Here is a 21592-nt window from a genome sequence, read left to right as displayed (position 1 = left end):
CACACGAGACATGGAGGTGGTGTTCTGTAACATGTGTCTTTGGGATTCTCTTTCAAACTAATGCTTAGGATCAATCAATATGGGGATCAAGTGTCTAGTGCTCCAATTTTCCTTTGTGGCCATCCACCCTCTCCAAATAGAGGACAGCCATCGCATCTGATAAATTACATTGTTGGTTTTAAAATATTAGAACATTCCAGAGAGACAGGAGGAATTATGGCCATAATCCACAAAAAATATTACATATGTTACATATGCCAAATACAACAGGTGTATTTACCATGAAATGCTTACTTATGAGCCCTTGACCAACAATGCAGTTCAAGAAATAGAGTTAAGAAACTATTTACTCAATAAACTAAAGTTAAAAATGATATAAAAACACAATAACTGCCTTTCTGAAGACAAACAATGTATACGAAACTGTATACGAAACGCTTTAGTCTGGTTTTAGACCCCATCATTGCACTGAGACTGCACTTGTGAAGGTGGTAAATTACCTTTAAATGGCGTCAGACTGAGGCTCTGCATCTGTCTTTGTGCTCCTAGATCTTAGTGCTGCTTTTGATACCATCGATCACCACATTCTTTTGGAGAGATTGGAAACCCAAATTGGTCTACACGGACAAGTTTTGGCCTGGTTTAGATCTTATCTGTCGGAAAGATATCAGATATCAGTTTGTCTCTGTAGATGGTTTGTCCTCTGACAAATCAACTGTAAAGTTCCTCAAGGCTCTGTTGTAGGACCACTATTGTTTTCACTATATATTTTATCTCTTGGAGATGGCATTCGGAAACACAATGTTAACTTTCACTGCTATGCGGACGACACACAGCTGTACTGTTCGATGAAACATGGTGAAGCCCCAAAATTGCCCTCCCTGGAAGCCTGTGTTTCAGACATAAGGAAGAGGATGGTGGCAAATGTTCTACTTTTAAACTTGGACAAAACAGAGATACTAGTTATAGGTCCCAAGAAACAAAAATATCTTCTGTTGAATCCAACAATACATTTTAATGGTTGTACGGTCGTCTCAAATAAAACTGAAGGACCTCGAAGTTACTCGGCAGGTAGCCTAGTGGTTAGAGCTTTGGACTAGTACCTGATAGGTTGCAAGATCAAATCCCCGAGCTGACAAGGTAAAAATCTGTTATTCTGCCCCTGAAGAAGGCAGTTAACCCACTGTTCCTAGGCCATCATTTAAAATAAGAATTTGTTCTTAACTGACTTGCCTATTTAAATAAAGGTTAAATAAAAAATTAATAAACTCTGGACCCTGATATCTCTTTTGACGAACATATCAAGACTCTTTCAAGGACAGCTTTTCTCCATCTAAGTAACATTGCAAAAATCAGAAACTTTCTGTCCGAAAATGATGCAGAAAAATGTATTCAAGGTTTTGTCACTTCTCGGTTAGACTACTGCAATGCTCTATTTTCCGGCTACCCAGATAACGCACTAAATAAACTTCAGTTAGTGCTAAACACAGCTGCTAGAATCTTGACTAGAACCCTAAAATTTGATCATATTACTCAAGTGCTAGCCTCTCTACACTGGCTTCCTGTTAAGGCCAGGGCTGATTTCAAAGTTTTACTGCTAACCTACAAACTGCTAACCTACATGGGCTTGCTCCTACCTATCTTTCCGATTGGATCTCTGCCGTACATACCTACACGTACGGTACAGTCACAAAACGCAGGCCTCCTAATTGTCCCTAGAATTTCTAGGCAAACAGCCGGAGGCAGTGCTTTCTCTTATAGAGCTCAATTTTTCTGGAATGTTCTGCCTATCCATGTGAGAGACGCAGACTTGGTCTCAACCCTTAAGTCTTTACTAAAGACTCATCTCTTCAGTGGGTCATAAGTTTGAGTGTAGTCTGGCCCAGGAGTGTGAAGGTGAATGGAAAGGCACTGGAGCAACGAACCGCCCTTGCTGTCTCTGCCTGGCCGGTTCCCCTCTCTCCACTGGGATTCTCTGCCTCAAACCCTATTACAGGGGCTGAGTAACTGGCTTATTGGTGCTCTTCCATGCCATCCCTAGGAGGGGTGCGCCACTTGAGTGGGTTGAGTCACTGACGTGATCTTCCTGTCCGGTCTGGCGCCTGCCCCTTGGGTTTGTGCCGTGGTGGAATTCTTTGTGGGCTATACTCGGCCTTGTCTCAGGATATTAAGTTGGTGGTTGAAGAAATCCCCCTAGTGGTGTGGGGGCTGTGCTTTGGCAAAGTGGGTGGGTTTATATCCTGCCTGATTGGCCCTGTCCGGGGGAATCGTCAGATGGGGCCACAGTGTCTCCCGAACCCCTCCCATCTCAGCCTCCAGTATTTATGCTGCAATAGTTTGTGTCGGGGGGCTAGGGTCAGTCTGTTATGGCTGGAGTATTTCTCCTGTCATATCCAGTGTCCTGTGTGAATTTAAGTCTCTCTCTCTCTCTCTGGCCTGATGACTCTCTCTCTCTGGCCTGATGACTCCTTGCTGTCCACAGTCCACCTGGTCATGCGGCTGCCCCACAGTTCTGCCTGCGGCTATGGAACCCTGACCTGTTCACCGGTCCTGCTACCTTGTCCCAGACCTGCTGTTTTCAACTCTCTAGAGACAGCAGGAGTGGTAGAGATACTCTGAATGATTGGCTATGAAAAGCCAACTGACATTTACTCCAGAGGTGCTGACCTGTTGCACCCTCTACAACCACTGTGATTATTATTATCTGACCCTGCTGGTCATCTATGAACATTTCAACATCTTGGCCATGTTCTATTATAATCTGGCACAGCCAGAAGAGGACTGGCCACCCCTCATATCCTGGTTCCGCTCTAGGCTTCTTCCTAGGTTCCGGCCTTTCTAGGGAGTTTTAACTAGCCACGTGCTTCTAAACCTACATTGCTTGCTGTTTGGGGTTTTAGGTTGGGTTTCTGTGCAGCACTTTGTGACATCAGCTGATGAAAGAAGGGCTTTATAAAAATGTCTGATTGAATAACATAACAATAACAAGGCTATATAGAGGGGGTACCGGTACCAAGTCAATGTGCGGGGGTACAGGTTAGTCAGTCATTTTTACCTGTAGGTAGGGCTAAAGTGACTAAAGATAATAAACAGTGAGTAGCAGCAGAATGGGGGTATCAATGTAAATAGTCTGGGTGGCCATTTGATTAATTGTTAACTTGTTTGGGATAGAGGGCAGTATTTTGACGTCGGATGAAAAGCGTGCCCAAAGGAAACTGCCAGTTGCTCAGGCCCAGAAGCTGAAAAAAAATGTCTGTGAGTATAACAGAACTGACATGGCAGGCAAAAACCCTGCCATGATATTGTAGTTTGAATTTGGCACTCTGCAAATTCACTGGATCCCTAAGAGGTTTAAGCAGTCTTATGGCTTGGGAGTAGAAGCAGTTAAGGAGCCTTTTGGACCTAGACATGGCTCTCCGGTACCACTTTCTGTTTCGAGTCTTTGAGATTCGAGAGATTCGAGTCTTTGACTTGAGTAACTGGAGTCTTTGACAATTTTTTGGGCCTTCCACTGACACTGTCTAGTATATAGGTCCTGGATGGCAGGAAGCTTGGCCCCAGTGATGTACTGGGCATACGCACTACCCTCTGTTGTGCATTGCAGGTTAGATGCTGAGCAGATGCCATACCAGGCGGTGATTCAACCGGTCAGGATGCTCTTGATGATATAGCTGTAAATATTTGGCATTGGTCCCTAGATCATCAAAGAAATGCTACAATCTCCTGAGGGGGTAAAGGTGTTGTCATGCCCTCTTCACAACTGTCTTGGTGTGTTTGGACCATGATCATTTGTTGGTGATGTGGACACCAAGGAACTTGAAACTCACGACCCGCTCTACTACTTGATCAGCAATCCTTTTCCTGAAGTCTACGAGTAGCTCCTTTGTATTGCTGACATTGAGGGAGAGGTTGTTTTTCTGACACCACACAGGCAGGTCTCATCGTTGTCAGTGATCAGGTCTACCACTGTTGTCTTCAGCAAACGTAATGATGGTGTTGGAGTTGTGCTTGGCCACACAGTCGTCGGTGAACAGGGAGTACAGGAGGGGACTAAGCATGCACCCCTGAGGGGCCCCATGTTAAAGATCAGTATGGCAGATGTGTTGTTGCCTACCCTTACCACCTGGGGGTGGCCCATCAGGAAGTCCAGGTTCCAGTTGCAGAGGGAGGTGTTTAGTCCCAGGGTCCATAACTGAGTGATGAGCTTTGTGGGAACTATGGTGTTGAACGCTGAGCTGTATAGTCAATGAATAGCATTCTCACATAGGTGTTCCTTTTGTCCAGGTGGGAAAGGGCAGTGTGGAGATTGTGATTGAGATGGCGTCATCTGTTGGGGCAGTATACGAATTGGAGTGCGTCTATAGGGTTTCCGGGCTGATGATGTTGATGTGAGCCATGACCAGCCTTTCAAAGCACTTCATGGTTACTGATGTTAGTGCTAAGGAGTGGGAGTCATTTAGGCAGGTTACCTTTGCTCTCTTGGGCACAGAGACTATGGTGGTCTGCTTGAAACATGAAGGCATTACAGACTCGGTCAGAGAGAGGTTGAAAATGTCAGTGGAGACACTGCGCAAGCGCATGCTCTGAGTATACCTCCTGGTAATCCGTCTGGCCCCGCAGCCTTCTGAATGTTGACCTGTTTAAAGGTCTTGCTCACATCGGCTACAGAGAGTGTGATCACACAGTCGTCCGGAACAGCTAGTGCTCACATGCATGCTTCAGTGTTGCATGCCTCGAAGCCTGCATGAAAGGCATTTAGCTCGTCTGGTAGGCTCGCGTCACTGGGCAGCTCATGACTGGGTTTCCCTTTGTAATCCATAATAGTTTGCAAGCCCAGATGGTTCATCTGAGGGCATAGCGGGATTTCTTATAAGTGTTCGGATTAGTGTCCTGCTCCTTGAAAGCGTCAGCTCTAGCCTTTAGCTCGGTGCGGATGTTGTCTGTAATCCATGGCTACTGATGAAGCCAGTGACTGATGTGGTATACTCTTCAATGAATCCTGGAACATATTCCAGTCTATGCTAGCAAAACAGTCCTGTAGCATAGCATCCGCGTCATCTGACCACTTCCATATTGAGCGAGACACTGTTAGTTTGTGCTTTAGTTTTTGCTTGTAAGCAGGAATCAGGAGGATAGAATTATGGTCAGATTTGACAAATGGAGGGTGAGGGAGAGCTTTGTATGCGTCTCTTTGTGTGGAGTAAAGCTGGTCTAGTTTTTTTCTCCCTCTGTCACGAATAGTACCGATGTTGACTCCCCTTCTGGTTCAGGTGGTGCTCGGCGGTCGTCGTCGCCGGTTTACTAGCTGCCACCAATCATTTTGTCAGGATTTGGCCAGGGTTGTTCCGGGTTTTGGTCACTAGATGCCCCCATTGTGCTTTTTGACCTCATGTTTTTTCCCTTGTTCCCCATTATTATTTGCACCTGTGCCTCGTTTACCCTGATTGTATTTAAACCCTTAGTTTCCCTCAGTTCTGTGCTCTGTGTTTGTATGTTAGCACCCAGCCCTAGTGTTCTGTGTATTCTTGTCGATTCCGGTGGATGCTCTTGTGGAATTCTGTTTTTGTTTTTGAGTATCTCTTGAGGCTTTTTTGTGCTATTCCTACCACCTTTTGGATTTGCCATTTTTTGTATTGAAGGACTTCTCCTTTTTTTACTTTATTAAATACACCGTCTTAAGTACTGCTGTGTCTGCCTCATCTTCTCGGTTCTGCTGACTATTCGTGGCTCAGTTGGTTAAGTGACTGTTTCTCACTCCGGAGACCCAGGTTCGTAACCGGGTCCTGACAGAAACACAGAGCCAAAAATGAACCCAGAGGCAGCCAGTTCCCAGGACCTTTTTGCCATGCTGTCCCACCACCAGGAGACTGTCCAACGCCACGAAGCCGCCCTGGTTCAGCAAGAGGCCTTAATGGCTAGACATTCTCATCTTCTGTCGGAGATGCTGACTTCCATTAAGCAAATATCTGATCGTCTTACCCCGGCAACAGTTCCCGTCCCAGTACCTCAGATTCACGTACCCATGGCAGTTAACCCCCTGGCTGAACCTCGTCTTCCATCTCCCCAACGGTTCTCAGGTGATCCAAGTGCTTGTAAAGGGTTTCTCACCCAATGTTCTCTCTCCTTTGAGCTACAACCCTCGTCGTTTCCCACCGACCGGTCTAAGATCGCTTATATCATCACCCTGCTGTCGGAAAAAGCCCTGGCCTGGGCTACTGCTGTGTGGGATGCCCATAGTTCCTGCTGTGCCAGCTACTCTACCTTTGCTGAGGAATTCAAACGAGTGTTTCAAGGCCCAAGCAGTGGTTCTGACTCAGCCAAACAGCTCCTGACTCTCCACCAAGGTTGGCGCAGCGTGACGGACTATGCCATCCAGTTCCGCACGGTGGCAGCAGCAAGTGGCTGGAACAACGAGGCGCTCACGGTGTGCTTTCTGAAAGGCCTTTCCGACACTATCCAAGATGAACTGGCCACTCGGGAACCACCGGACAATCTCGAGTCCCTGATCAAGTTGGCCTCACGCATTGACCAGCGTCTGAGAGAGAGAGAACTCAACCGTAGACCTCTAGCCCCTATCAGTCCCAGCTCCGAGTCCCCACCTTTATCCTCGCTGGCTCCATCGGAACCCATGCAGATTGGACGCATCTCCCAGGCTGAGAGAGACCGCCGGATGAGGGAGCGACGCTGTCTATATTGCGGCAAACCGGGCCATTTCCGTTCCACGTGTCCCAGGCTCCAGGGAAACGCTCTGTCCCGTACAGATCGGGGGAACTGTAACGGGAAACATAACCTCCTCCCATCCGTCCAACTCCCGTCTGCTCATTCCAGTCACCCTCTCCTGGGACAACCACAAGCTTCACCTTCAAGCCTTGGTAGACTCTGGAGCCGCAGGTAACTTCATGGATGGTGTCTGGGCGAAGGAGAATGGCGTTCCCTCTGAACCTCTAAGTGAACCCATGAGGGTCACTACATTGGATGGAAGCCCTTTGGGATCTGGACTTGTCACTCATGTCACTACCTCCTTGCGACTTTCAGTTTCACAACACCAGGAATTGATGAACTTTCATTTGATCTCCTGTTCCGAGTTCCCTCTCGTCCTTGGATACCCCTGGCTTCACAGCCATAACCCTCACATCGACTGGTCTGTGGGCACTATCAAGCAGTGGGGTCCTACGTGCCAAGCTACTTGTATTTTCCAGAATTCCCGAGTTCTACTCCCGAGTCTTTAGAATCCATCGACCTGACCCGAGTTCCCGAGTGTTACCATGACCTCAAACTGGTGTTTAGCAAACAGAGGGCCACCATGCTACCACCCCATAGACCTTACGATTGCCCCATCGACCTGTTTCCGGGCACTTGCCCCCCAGGGGTCGGATCTTTTCCCTATCTCCACCCGAACGAGCTGCTATGGATACCTACATCAAGGACGCTCTTGAAGCAGGCCTCATGCCTCCATCCACCTCCCCGGCTGGAGCAGGGTTTTTCTTTGTGGCCAAGAAAGACGGTGGATTACGTCCTTGCATCGACTACCGGGGACTCAATGCCATAACCGTCCGTAACCGTTACCCGCTACCCCTTATGGCCACAGCCTTCGAGCTGCTCCAGGAAGCAGTTGTTTTCACTAAGCTTGACCTGCGGAACGCATACCATCTTGTGCGGATCAGACCTGGTGACGAGTGGAAGACCGCTTTCAACACGCCTACTGGTCACTATGAATACTTGGTGATGCCCTTCGGCCTGACCAACGCCCCAGCGGTGTTCCAAGCGCTCATAAACGATGTGCTTAGGGATATGCTTAACATATTTGTGTTCGTTTACTTGGATGACATCCTCATCTTTTCGAGCTCCCTTCAAGAACACACTAAGCATGTCAGACAAGTACTCAAACGCCTCCTGGACAGCCATCTGTACGTTAAGCCAGAAAAATGTGAATTCCATTCATCCCGAGTACAATTCCTGGGATTTGTAGTGGAACCCGGTCGAGTCCAAATGGACCCCAGGAAGGTAGGGGCGGTAGCGGATTGGCCCACCCCCAAATCCGTTAAGGAAGTTCAGCGTTTCCTGGGCTTCACCAACTTTTACCGCAAGTTCATCAAGAACTTCTGCTTGGTGGCAGCCCCTCTCTCAGCTTTAACCAAGGGTGGCAATGCAAGGTTTTTGTGGGGAAGAGAAGCTGAGACGGCCTTCCAAGGACTCAAGCAGCGCGTTCTCTGCTCCCATCCTGATACTACCGACTACGGATGAACCATTTGTGGTGGAGGTAGACGCATCAGAGGTTGGTGTTGGAGCTGTCCTGTCTCAGAGGGGTGAAGACAAGAAGCTTCATCCGTGCGCTTTCTTCTCACACCGGCTTACCCCGACTGAGAGGAACTACGATGTGGGGATCGTGAACTCCTAGCGGTTAAGATGGCATTGAAGGAATGGAGACACTGGCTCGAGGGGGCTTCTCACCCGTTTCAAGTGCTTACGGACCACAAAAATCTGGAGTATATCCAGCAGGCGAAGCGGTTGAACTCTAGACAAGCTAGATGGTCTCTTTTCTTCAATCGATTCCAGTTTATCCTCACCTATCGGCCCGGGTCGAAGAATCTCAAACCGGATGCCCTGTCCCGAGTCTACGCTCTTGCCATTCGAGATGACACGGACATGCCTGTCCTTCCTGCTGCTAAGATTGTGGCTCCGATCTCGTGGCAAGTTGAGGATACCGTGAGACGTGCTCAAGCTAGCGAACCGGACCCGAAAGGAGGTCCTGCCAATCGGTTGTTTGTCCCCAAGGCAGTGAGGACTCAGGTCCTTCTGTGGGGGCACTCGCCTCACCTGTCATCCGGGCGTAGGTCGCACCTTGGAGTTCATCCAGCGTAAGTTCTGGTGGCCTACCATAAGAGAAGACGTTGCCACTTTCGTCAATGCCTGTCCCGTGTGCTGCCAGGGCAAATCTTCTCACCTCCGCCCTCAAGGACTCCTTCACCCTTTACCTGTTCCCCACAGACCCTGGTCCCATATCTCATTGGACTTTATTACTGGACTTCCTCCATCCCATGGCAATACTACTATCCTAGTCATAATCGAAAGGTTTTCAAAGGCGGCCAGGTTCGTCCCTCTGACTAAGTTACCTTCTGCCAAGGAAACGGCTGAGTTGGTAATTAATCATGTGTTCCGAGTCTTCGGCATTCCTCAAGATATGGTTTCTGACAGAGGTCCCCAGTTCGCCTCAAGGTTTTGGAAGGCCTTCTGCCAACTCATGGGGGCTTCTGCCAGTCTATCTTCAGGGTACCATCCGGAGTCCAACGGACAAACAGAGAGGATGAATCAAGAGCTGGAAACCACCCTCCGATGTATGACTCGTGACAACCCGTCCACATGGTCATCCTTTATTGTTTGGGCCGAATACGCGCACAACACCTTGCGCTCCTCCTCCACTGGTATGTCCCCGCACGAGTGTCAGTTTGGCTATGCTCCTCCATTGTTCCCGGACCAGGAGGCAGAAGTCAGAGTGCCTTCAGCCTTGAAGTTCGTCAGACGCTGTCGGCTTATGTGGAGGAAGACCCGTCTTAATCTTATGCGTTCCTCACAGAGGTACCAACAACAAGCCAACAGACGTCGCCGTCCCGGGCCTACCCTGCGCCCCGGCCAGAGAGTCTGGCTCTCCACAAGAGACTTACCTCTACGGGTGGAGTCTCGCAAGCTGTCCCAAAAATACATCGGTCCCTTCAAGGTTGCCAGGAGAGTTAACCCAGTTTCTTATCGCCTACACTTACCCAGATCCCTTAAGATTAATCCCACATTTCACATTTCATTGTTAAAACCTGTTGTTTTTTCTCCCCTTGTCCCGGCAGACAGACCTCCCCTCCGCCTCGTGTCATTGGAGGCCAGCCGGCTTATACCGTCCATCGGATACTGGATTCCCGCCGGGTGCAGCGGTCCTGGCAGTATCTGGTGGACTGGGAAGGCTACGGTCCCGAGGAGCGCTCCTGGGTTCCTACCAAAGACATCCTGGACCCTGACCTCATTCGTCAGTTCAGGGCCCTCCACCCTGAGAGAGCTGGTAGGAACGTCAGGAGCCGTTCCTAGGGGGGGATTCTGTCAGGATTTGGCCAGGGTTGTTCCGGGTTTTGGTCACTAGATGCCCCCATTGTGCTTTTTGACCTCATGTTTTTTCCCTTGTTCCCCATTATTATTTGCACCTGTGCCTCGTTTACCCTGATTGTATTTAAACCCTTAGTTTCCCTCAGTTCTGTGCTCTGTGTTTGTATGTTAGCACCCAGCCCTAGTGTTCTGTGTATTCTTGTCGATTCCGGTGGATGCTCTTGTGGAATTCTGTTTTTGTTTTTGAGTATCTCTTGAGGCTTTTTTGTGCTATTCCTACCACCTTTTGGATTTGCCATTTTTTGTATTGAAGGACTTCTCCTTTTTTTACTTTATTAAATACACCGTCTTAAGTACTGCTGTGTCTGCCTCATCTTCTGGGTTCTGCTGACTATTCGTGGCTCAGTTGGTTAAGTGACTGTTTCTCCCTCCGGAGACCCAGGTTCGTAACCGGGTCCTGACACATTTGTTCTGTGTTCGTTTGTTTTTGTCTAATTGGTTTCACCTGTTCCTTGTTTGGTTGTTAGGGTGGGGTTATTTAAGTTGGTTTAGCCCGCTTCTGTTTGTGCGGGCTTGTTCTACTGTATTGTGAAAGGTGTTAGTATTTTGTGTTGGGTTTTACGCTGTCCTAGTATTTTACCATAAGGGTCCTATTTGTTTTATAGTTTCACCTGTGTTGGGTAAATACTATTTTGATCTTTTGATTGCGGACATTAAAGCGTGTTTTTTCCCGCATCCTTTGCTCTCTGCGCCTGACTCCACACACACTCACTCATTGAGCGTTACACCCTCTGGTTGCACATGTGATATGCTGGTAGAAATTAGGTAAAATGGATGGAGTGGAGTGATCATCAAATATCATATTATTCCTTATAAACCAGTGTATTATTCACGCCAATCTCAAACAGATGAAAATGCGACAATCTTGAGCTATGTTCAAAACCAAATCCTGAAAAGTGATATATTGTTGACAAATACTAGCAATCACTTCTGAATAGCTCCTGTGGACAATTCTCACACATGATGTCTCATGATGGCAGACCAAGATATAATGCATCCTTTATCCAAACGTGATAAGAGAAAAAGGCAATACTGTTGCCAAACAGCTTGCAATGGAGACTCTGTTGCCTGGGGCATAGTTACTGTATCAATAGGAGAGGGAGTATGGAGGAATGGGCTCTGAAGTGTGTGGGCACAGGCAGGCTTGTACGAGGTTACGTTTCCCCATGTGTGCTGCTCAATGCATTTGTAGGTGACTGATGTTCATCCCAAATGGCGATAAATGGCACCCTACTTCCTACATAGTGCACTATGTTTGACCAGAGCCCTAAGGAACCTGGTCAAAAGAAGTGCACTCTATAAGGACTAGGGTGCCATTTGGGACACAGTTAGAGACACGTGCCACATCTGCCATGCTTGCATTGTTTTGGCATTGATTTGGATCGCAATGTGTTCTGCAGAGGCTTTACCTGCTCAAATTGGGGAGGCCTTTACACAGCAAACACCTACAGTACCCAGCTCACAGAGAGGGTGAGTCAGCCTTTTAAAAACCTTGAATTCACTACAAGTTTGCATTTCTTGCTGTGCAGAAAGATTCTCAGCAACAAAAGAGTGATCAAATTAAGATCCTACGTTTCATAAGGGGGCATGAGAAAGCAGCTATGCAAAATAGTGCATCCACTTAACCAACTTCTTCCTCTGCATAGAAAAAAACAACAATAAGGACACAAGCATTTTTCTGCATGGTTGTACTCCTGTTTTAGTTGTTGTTTTTCATAGTGCATTTTACAGTCTAAACAATGATGCATGTATTGAGATAGGATGTTGTGTTCTGCGGAAGGCGATTGCTCGGTGAACAGGGGAACTTTTATCCTTTCATATATTCTACTGTAACGGTCACCAATAGCACTCTACAAGGACAATGATGATGCTTTCTCACAGTTAATATAGTACCGTGAAACGGTGTGTATATTTGTATTGAATCTTTCGGTACAGGGTCTATGGTGCACGGTTCAGTACGCACTGTGAACCTAACAATACATTAATTCGTATATAAAAAATGGCGTATAAATGAATGTGGGAAAAATATCCACATAGTAATAAAGTCTTTTTCAAAAAAAAGTTGTTTCGTCTCGTATGCAGCTCCGCTCATTAGTTATAACCCTCCAGCGAGAACAGAGCTGAGACCTTCGTAGCAGCAATTAGCTTATGAAGGAATTAGCAGTTAACTAAATGCAAAGGAGCAATATGGCAAGCATTGGCGAGCCAGAACTAGAAGACGCCCCAGTACCATTCAGGTCTGCCGTCTGGGAACATTTCGGTTTCCCTGTAAACTATAACAGGCATTGCCAACGAGTGGTGGATAAAACTTCTACAACATGTAGGCTCTGTTCAGTGCCGATAGCCTATTCGAGTGGCAATATGAGCAACATGACTACTTATTTGCGCCAACATCACCCCAAAGTGCCAATCGGTGGGACTAGGCGAAAAACATTTACGGCAACCTCTTCTCCCCACACACAGCCTTCAGGCAACAATATGAGGCCACTCCGGTAGGGCTAAAGAAATCAACACAGCAATAGCAAAATTCATAGCGACAGATATAAGACCCTTCTCTGTGGTAGAGAATGTGGGTTCAGAAACATGTTTAAAAAGTGGTCATGCCACGCTTCACTATTCCTTCCCGTACACATTTTGCCCAGACATACAAAAAAACAAAAGAACAACTTGAGAGCGAGTTGTCAGAAACGCGGTCTGTTGCTCTAACAACAGACAGTTGGACATCTAGAGCTACAGAACGCTAGCTTATTGTAAATGCAGTTGCATTAGCTGGATTGGGGCAACATATAGGATGCTTTGCTCACGTTATTAATCTAGCATCTCAAAAATGCAATGTCAGGGAATCCAATCTCTCACCTCCTAGCAAAGATCAGGAAGGTGGTATACTTCTTTCATAAAAGAACTACTGCTGCACATTTACAAGACAAAACAGCAGATGCTGGAGCTGCCAAACCACAAACTAATCCAAGATGTCCCTACTAGATTCAAATTCAAGCCATGACATGTAATTCAAGCCATGACATGGTCGAGAGATACCTTGAGCAGAAAGTTGCAGTGTATTCTACACTGACGGATCAAGCTGTGAGGAAGAATGTCAAAGATATTGTGACTTGGTCTGAAAATGACATAAGACTAGCAGAGGAAGTTATCAAAGTGTGCAAACCTCTCAAAACAGTCACAACACTGATATGCACAGATTATTCCATCAGCATCCATGGTCCTGCCTATGAAAACAATGATCCTGAAATCAATGGTGGCATCTGATGAAGATGAACCCACAGTAAGGAATGTCAAGACTGCTATCAGAGTTAACCTGGAGCCTAGATATGCTGACCCTGGTGTCCAAGACTTCTTACACAAGAGCACCACTTTGGACCCCCGGTTCAAGACCCTTCTGCACCTGGATGCTGCTGCTCGTCTGAGAGTCTACAATGAACTCACAGCAGAGATTGTGACAAATATACAACAGGTACAGTAATGAATTTACTTTGTTAATGTGACATTTATTATTTTATTAATAAGTGATAACAATTAATTATAAAGTAATAATTGTAATTGTCAAAATAGTGTCAGATATACAGTGGGGCAAAAAAGTATTTAGTCAGCCACCAATTGTGCAAGTTCTCCCACTTAAAAAGATGAGAGGCCTGTAATTTTCATCATAGGTACACTTCAACTATGACAGACAAAATGAGGGGGAAAAAATCCTGAAAACAATTATCACAAGAACGGTGAGCAAAAATCCCAGAACCACACGGGGGGACCTAGGGAATGACCTGCAGAGAGCTGGGACCAAAGTAACAAAGCCTACCATCAGTAACAGACTACGCCGCCAGGGACTCAAATCCTGCAGTGCCAGACGTGTCCCCCTGCTTAAGCCAGTACATGTCCAGGCCTGTCTGAAGTTTGCTCGAGAGCATTTGGATGATCCAGAAGAGGATTGGGAGAATGTCATATGGTCAGATGAAACCAAAATATAACTTTTTGGTAAAAACTCAACTCGTCGTGTTTGGAGGACAAAGAACACCATACCTACTGTGAAGCATGGGGTGGAAACATCATGCTTTGGGGCTGTTTTTCTGCAAAGGAACCAGGACGACTGATCCGTGTAAAGGAAAGAATGAATGGGGCCATGTATCGTGAGATTTTGAGTGAAAACCTCCTTCCATCAGCAAGGGCATTGAAGATGAAATGTGGCTGTGTCTTTCAGCATGACAATGATCCCAAACACACCGCCCGGGCAACAAAGGAGTGGCTTCGTAAGAATGGCCCAAACAGTCTCCAGATCTCAACCCCATAGAAAATCTTTGGAGGGAGTTGAAAGTCCGTGTTGCCCAGCAACAGCCCCCAAAACATCACTGCTCTAGAGGAGATCTGCGTGGAGGAATGGGCCAAAATACCAGCAACAGTGTGTGAAAATCTTGTGAAGACTTACAGAAAACGTTTGACCTCTGTCATTGCCAACAACGGGTATATAACAAAGTATTAAGATAAACTTTTGTTATTGACCAAATACTTATTTTCCACCATAATTTGCAAATAAATTCATTAAAAATCCTACAATGTGATTTTCTGGATTTTTTTCTCTCATTTTGTCTGTCATAGTTGAAGTGTACCTATGATGAAAATTACAGGGCTCTCTCATCTTTTTAAGTGGGAGAACCTGCACAATTGGTGGCTGACTAAATACTTTTTTGCCCTATTGTATATTTCTAACAACGAATCATAATTTTAAAGATAGATGAAAATTACTAATTTAATTCTGCAGGTTCAAGCCACAGATACCACAGGAGCCAACCCCTCTCCAGAGACGGCAGACGACAGCGGTTCTCCTCCAGAAAAGAAGTCTGCCATGGCTGAGCTTTTTGGGGAGTTGTTCAAGACCCAGGAGCAGGGAACCAAAAGGTCAAGGTCATAGAGGAGGAGGTGACCTCATACAGGGAAGTGGACTGTATTCCCCTGGATGCTGATCCACTTACATGGTGGAAGACCAAACAGTTAACATACCTTCATGTTGCCATGTTAGCATGTTAACAAGGTGCTACCTGGCTGTGCCTGGGACCTGTCCCTAGCGAGAGGGTATTCTCCACAGCGGCTTACATTGTCACAGCAAATCGATCTGTGCTCACTGCAGATAATGTGGATAGACTAATCTTCTTAAAGAAAAACTTGAAAATCAGATTTTTTTTTTTTCAAGTAACCAGTCTGAAGTGGTCCTATTTTGTTTAAGACACTGCTATGTGACTTAATTTTGATATATGCTGCTGGACTATGCACTCTTGTTGAAGTTCTGTTTTAAATGACTATTTTATTTCATGTTATAAGGCAGGCACTGCTGTTTTTTGTTGTCCCTTTGTTTCCATATCCTCCTGGGAATTCAAGATACCCATATTGACTATTATAATAAATGGAAAATCTAAATGCAAATTACATATTTCTCAGGCATTTATTTTGTCAATGTATCGAAACCGTACCGAACCGTGACAACACTGTACCGTATCGTAGAAAACTGAGTTTTGTGAACCGTTTCACCCCTGTTAAATTCCCTTCAACTAACAAAAGCTAATCCAAGAGGTATAAACTACTTCCTCAAAGCAGCATTTGAATCATTTCACGTCCCCTCTGCTAAAGCTCTTTGATGATGGCAACATGGTGATGGCAGAGAGCTGTGAGAAAGGGACAGGCAAGACCGGGTGGGAGAAAGGACCACCTCTCTCTGTGGGACTCAGAGGATGGATGAATACAGCGGAGCTGGCCCACTTGAGTCGTATGTCTTTCCCCTTTTTGAGGCAAATGTCAGGGCCTGACAAGGCCTGGCAAGGGCCTGGTAGTTTGTGACGCCCTCCAACCCGGGTCTCTCTTTTCAACACAAGCCTCCAAACACAGTGCTCAGGGATTAAATCGGGCCTGCACTGAGCTGCCCATTGTGTTTTCTCCAGAGCTGCACATTACATAGATTTATTGACGGCCAGGTGGGGGGTATGAGCCTGGTGTTTTCCCTCCAAGTCAATTGTCAATAGCTTGTGTTCAGTTTTTTTCTGCTGACTGCTCTATTCAGCACAAACACTAAACAGGGGCAGTTTCAAGTGCAAAGGGCCAATGGGTTGACTTTTATAGGGGAATCTCTTTTCTGTGATTGTTTTAGGGGGTGGTGCCTGTCAGTGAGGGTAATTACTATCACTAAATGCACGCAACTATCCTACAAAGGGGTGAGAACTGAGAAAAATAGGGGATATTTCAAGTGAAGACCACAGGAATGTTTGCCCAATAAAGAATGAGAGATTCCATTACATAGAAATGAGAAAGAGGGAATGGGAAACCAACAAATCACACATCATCATCCAAACCTGACATGGTTTTCTAAGTCCTGATTTCAGATACATCTCCAACTTGAGCCTGAATGACGAGCATGCCTGCCAGTAGAATAACCGGCCTTGTTTCTTTGTCACATGAAGCATGTTTGATGTTGACTAGATGTGAGGCAGTTAATTTGGGTCGTAAGGAAAATAATGGTGGCTTTCTCCAGTCTAGTCATAAAAGCTTGGTGCACTTGACTGAGCAGCAGCAGCAGAGAAAAGAACACTGCTGCAATATCTGCACTGGAAGAGGGAAATCTTATCAAAAACAGAAAAGGAAAGATTATGACCTCGCCAGTGTAATCCACCGAGTTGATATAGGCCTAGAGCTTGCTAAGAAAAAAATTGCATGCTGTTGTAGGGGCTAATAGTCTCTGACTATGAGAAAAGTCTCATCACTCACAACACATCAGAGGCAAGTCTCTGTTTGTGGTGTAGGCTTGTTCTGTATTCTTTCATATCTAGGTCAATTGCATCAGAAAGATATTTTCTAGTGGTTTTTTACTTAATCTCATACAATGCATCAGCATTTATAATCCAAGTGATTTTCCTACATTTATGTCCCACTCGATTGTTATAATTGTGTTATAATTGAAATATGCAAAAGGCAAGTGAATCAGTTGTATGGGCTGAAAAGTCCCACTCCCCTCAGTCTGGCCCCATCTCAGGGTATGTCCACGGCCCTAGACTTTTGGGTTTTTTAGGGCCTCGGAGATGGAAACATAAACTACTGATGACACGGGTGCAAAGTCTGACAGTGGAAAAACAGAGCTCCCACAGCCCATCTACACTTACACTGGCAACTGATCTGGTCTGACGCATTACTGCAAGGGTAACGGGGTTATCAAAATCATGTCATAAACAACCCAACAAGATACAGTATCCAGACCTTTCTGTTGCAAGCATATTTGAGGTAATTTTATCATTCAGACAAACCATGATTGCACTGGTAGATGCAACACATTTTATGCTCTATCCAGACAGGGGTACAAATTAGAGAATTGGTATCCATGATTCTGGCTTGTCTCGGAAAGTATCTGTATCAAGGAAATCCTGAGTTGTGACACCCACTGGTATTGACAAGGTACAGAGTGCTCTGTATCTGTGTTTATTGGTGTCGTTGTGAACAACCTCAGAGTCTTCCTTGAGAGAAACACACTTATCTCAGCAAAGCAAGATCAGCCTACACCCAGTTGGCCTGTTCTCATCGCCGTGGCAACGCTCTCCGGATTGGCTCTGTCAGCCAGCAAAAGTGTTCACATCACATTGGCCTGGCCTCTTTTCATTCTGATGGCACACATGTGCTCCATATGCAAACCAGCTGCACTCATAGATAAGGCATTAGTCTGGCTTCCATGAAACCACAACGACGTAGGGCTCTTGAGTAACAGCAGAATGATAGACAAACTCAATAAGAACAGAGAACAGACAACATACTTAAATGTGACAATCGCACGCATGTACACACACCAACATGCACACACCTACAGACTTCAGAAAGAATTCATACCCACTTGACTTATTCCTCATTTTATTGTGTTACAGTCTGAATTCAAAATGGAGGAAATCATTTTGTATATTTTGCGTTGTGCTTTAGGTTTAAATTCAGGCTGTAACACAATAAAATGCAGATAAAGTCAAGGGGTGTGAATACTTTCTGAAAGCACTGTATGTAGAGTACACATGCACAGACACCCTAATGAAAAAAAACACGTGACATTTACTGATTCACATGTGAAAATTGCATTTAAAATGGCTATTTTCACATGTTGAGCTTAAACTTCACATGTGAAACCATATTTTCACGTGAGGAGAATAACATGTTTTCACCTCATGTGAAAAACAAATCACATGTAAAAGTCACATTTGCGGTTTACCATGTTAGAAAACTCCACTTGTAAAATTGAGACTTTCGCATGTGGAGATGCAAGTTCACTTCACATACGAAAATCCCCTTTGCAGTTTTAAATATAAGAAAACTCCACATTTTAAAATCTCACCTTCACATATGGGATAAAATGTTCACGTGAAAAACATTCACCTTTGAAAATCAAATTAACAGTTTCACATGTGGAATTAAATGCAAGTTCATATATAGGGGTTAAATAGTGTTATTCTACTCACATGTAAAAGGTGGTGTTGACATGTTGCAGTAGGAAAGTTTCCACACGTAGAATTTCAAATTATGTAATGCAATTATGTAAAAAAATTTACTTAGCCTACCTGAGTGTAATAAATCCACCCATACACTCCATTAATAGTGTAGTCCTCCATGATATATTGCATTGATATAGTATAGTATAGTATAGTATAGTACAGTCTTGGCCAAAAGTTTTGAGAATGACACAAATATGAATTTTCACAAAGTTTGCAGCTTCAGTGTCTTTAGATATTTTTGTCAGATGTTACTATGGAATACTGAAGTATAATTACAAGCATTTCATAAGTGTCAAAGGCTTTTATTGACAATTTACATGTAGTTGATGCAAAGAGTCAATATTTGCAGTGTTGACCCTTCTTTTCCAAGACCTCTGCAATCCGCCCTGGCATGCTGTTAATTAACTTCTGTGCCACATCCTGACTGATGGCAGCCCATTCTTGCATAATCAATGCTTTGAGTTAGTCAGAATATGTGGGTTTTTGTTTGTCCACCCACCTCTTGAGGATTGACCACAAGTTCTCAATGGGATTAAGGTCTGGGGAGTTTCCTGGCCAAGGACGCAAAATATCGGTTTTGTTCCCCGAGCCACTTAGTTATCACTTTTGCCTTATAGCAAGGTGCTCCACCATGTTCCTGGATGGTTGGGAGAAGTTGCTCTCGGAGGATGTGTTGGTACCATTCTTTATTCATGGCTGTGTTCTTAGGCAAAATTGTGAGTGAGCCCACTCCCTTGGCTGAGAAGCAACCCCATACATGAATGGTCTCTGCTTTACTGTTGGCAGGCTAAAGACGGAAGTTTACATACACTTAGGTTGTAGTCATTAAAACTTGTTTTTCAACCACTCCACAAATTTCTTGTTAACAAACTATAGTTTTGGCAAGTCGATTAGGACATCTACTCAGTGCATGACAAGTTATTTTTCCAACAATAATTTACAGACAGATTGTTTCACTTAATTTACATACACTAAGTTCACTGTGCCTTTAAACAGCTTGGAAAATTCCAGAAAATTATGTAATGGCTTTAGAAGCTTCTGATAGGCTAATTGACATAATTTGAGTCAATTGGAGGTGTACCTGTGGCTGTATTTTAAGGCCTATCTTCAAACTCAGTGCCTCTTTGCTTGACATCATGGGAAAATCAAAAGAAACCAGCCAAGACCTCAGATAAAAAATGTAGACCTCCACAAGTCTGGATCATCCTTGAGAGCAATTTCCAAACACCTGAAGGTACCATGTTCATCTGTACAAACAATAGTACACAAGTATAAACACCATGGGACCACGCAGCTGTCATACCGCTTAGGAAGGAGACGTGTTCTGTCTCCTAGAGATGAACGTACTTTGGTGCGAAAAGTGCAAATCAATCCCAGAACAACAGCAAAAGGACCTTGTGAAGATGCCGGAGGAATCAGGTACAAAAGTATCTATATCCACAGTAAAAAGAGTCCTATATCGACATAACCTGAAAGGCCGCTCGGCAAGGAAGAAGCCACTGCTCCAAAACTGTATAAAAAAGACAGACTACGCTTTTTAGCTGCACTTGGGGACAAAGATCATACTTTTTGGAGAAATGTCCTCTGGCCTGATGAAACAAAAATAGAACTGTTTGGCCATAATGACCATCATTATGTTTGGAGGAAAAAGGGGGAGCCTTGCAAGCTGAAGAATACCATCCCAACCGTGAAGCACGGGGGTGGCAGCATCATGTTGTGGGTGTGCTTTGCTGCAGGAGGGACTGGTGCGCTTCACCACATGGCGCCATGAGGAAGGAAAATTGTGGATATATTGAAGCAACATCTCAAGACATCAGTCAGAAAGTTAAAGCTTGGTCGCAAATGAGTCTTCCAAATGGACAATGACCCCAAGCATACTTCCAAAGTTGTGGCAAAATGGCTTAAGGATAACAAAGGCAAGGTATTAGAGTGGCCATCACAAAGTCCTGACCTCAATCCTATAGAACATTTGTGGGCAGAACTGAAGAAGCGTATGCGAGCAAGGAGGCCTACAAACCTGACTCAGTTACACAAGCTCTGTCAGGAGGAATGGAACAAAATTCACCCAACTTATTGTGGGAAGCGTGTGGATGGCTACCCGAAACGTTTGACCCAAGTCAAAATGCTACTAAATACTAATTGAGTGTATGTAAACTTCTGACCCACTGGGAAAGTGATGAAATAAATAAAAGCTGAAATAAATTATATTATTCTGACATTTCGCATTCTTAAAATAAAGTGGTGATCATAACTGATCTAAGACATGGAATTTTTACTAGGATAAATGTCAGGAATTTGTTTAAAACTGAGTTTAAAAAAATATTTGGCTACGGTGTATGTAAACTTCAACTGTAAGAATAATGTTAAATTACAGATGTGGTCCACAGAGGAGCTAAATTTAAAAAAAGTATATTTCAGAGCTTTAAAAAGGAACGATATAAAATGTTACTTTTTGTGGGGTTGAACCGATTCAGAACTTTATTTTGTTGGTCAGAAAAGTGGTAGAGAACAAAACAAAACAAATGGTTCTGTTGAGAACTAAACGACTGGAAAATGATTTTGGTCCCAACCCCGGGTCCTGCATGCATATTGCTAAAGCATCTTTATGGAGTCAGATATTCAGTTTTAATAGTGTCACACCCTGGTCTTAGTATTTTGGGTTTTCTTTATCTATTTGGTCGGGCCAGGGTGTGACATGGGTTTTTGTATGTGGTGTGTTTTGTCTTGGGGGTTTTTCACAGGTATTGGGATTGTAGCTTAGTGGGGTGTTCTGGGTTAGTCTATGGCTGTCTGAAGTGGTTCTCAATCAGAGGCAGGTGTTTATCGTTGTCTCTGATTGGGAACCATATTTAGGCAGCCATATTCTTTGAGTGTTTCGTGGGTGATTGTCCTTATGTCCTTGTTCTGTCTGTGTTACTTAGCACCAGTATTAG

At 44.8% G+C, this 21592-nt stretch overlaps 1 protein-coding gene across 1 annotated transcript in view; it reads right to left on the bottom strand.

Moving 5' to 3' along the window:
- LOC135534632 (dematin-like) overlaps window positions 1–21592 on the bottom strand; it is a 92506-nt gene that overhangs the window by 49638 nt on the left and 21276 nt on the right. The window lies entirely within an intron of this gene.

The sequence above is a fragment of the Oncorhynchus masou genome, chromosome 1, assembly GCF_036934945.1.
Source record: "Oncorhynchus masou masou isolate Uvic2021 chromosome 1, UVic_Omas_1.1, whole genome shotgun sequence".
Classification (NCBI taxonomy): Eukaryota; Metazoa; Chordata; class Actinopteri; order Salmoniformes; family Salmonidae; genus Oncorhynchus; species Oncorhynchus masou.
Note: the sequence above shows the minus strand (reverse complement) of the source record. Positions and strands in the feature narration are given on the sequence as shown.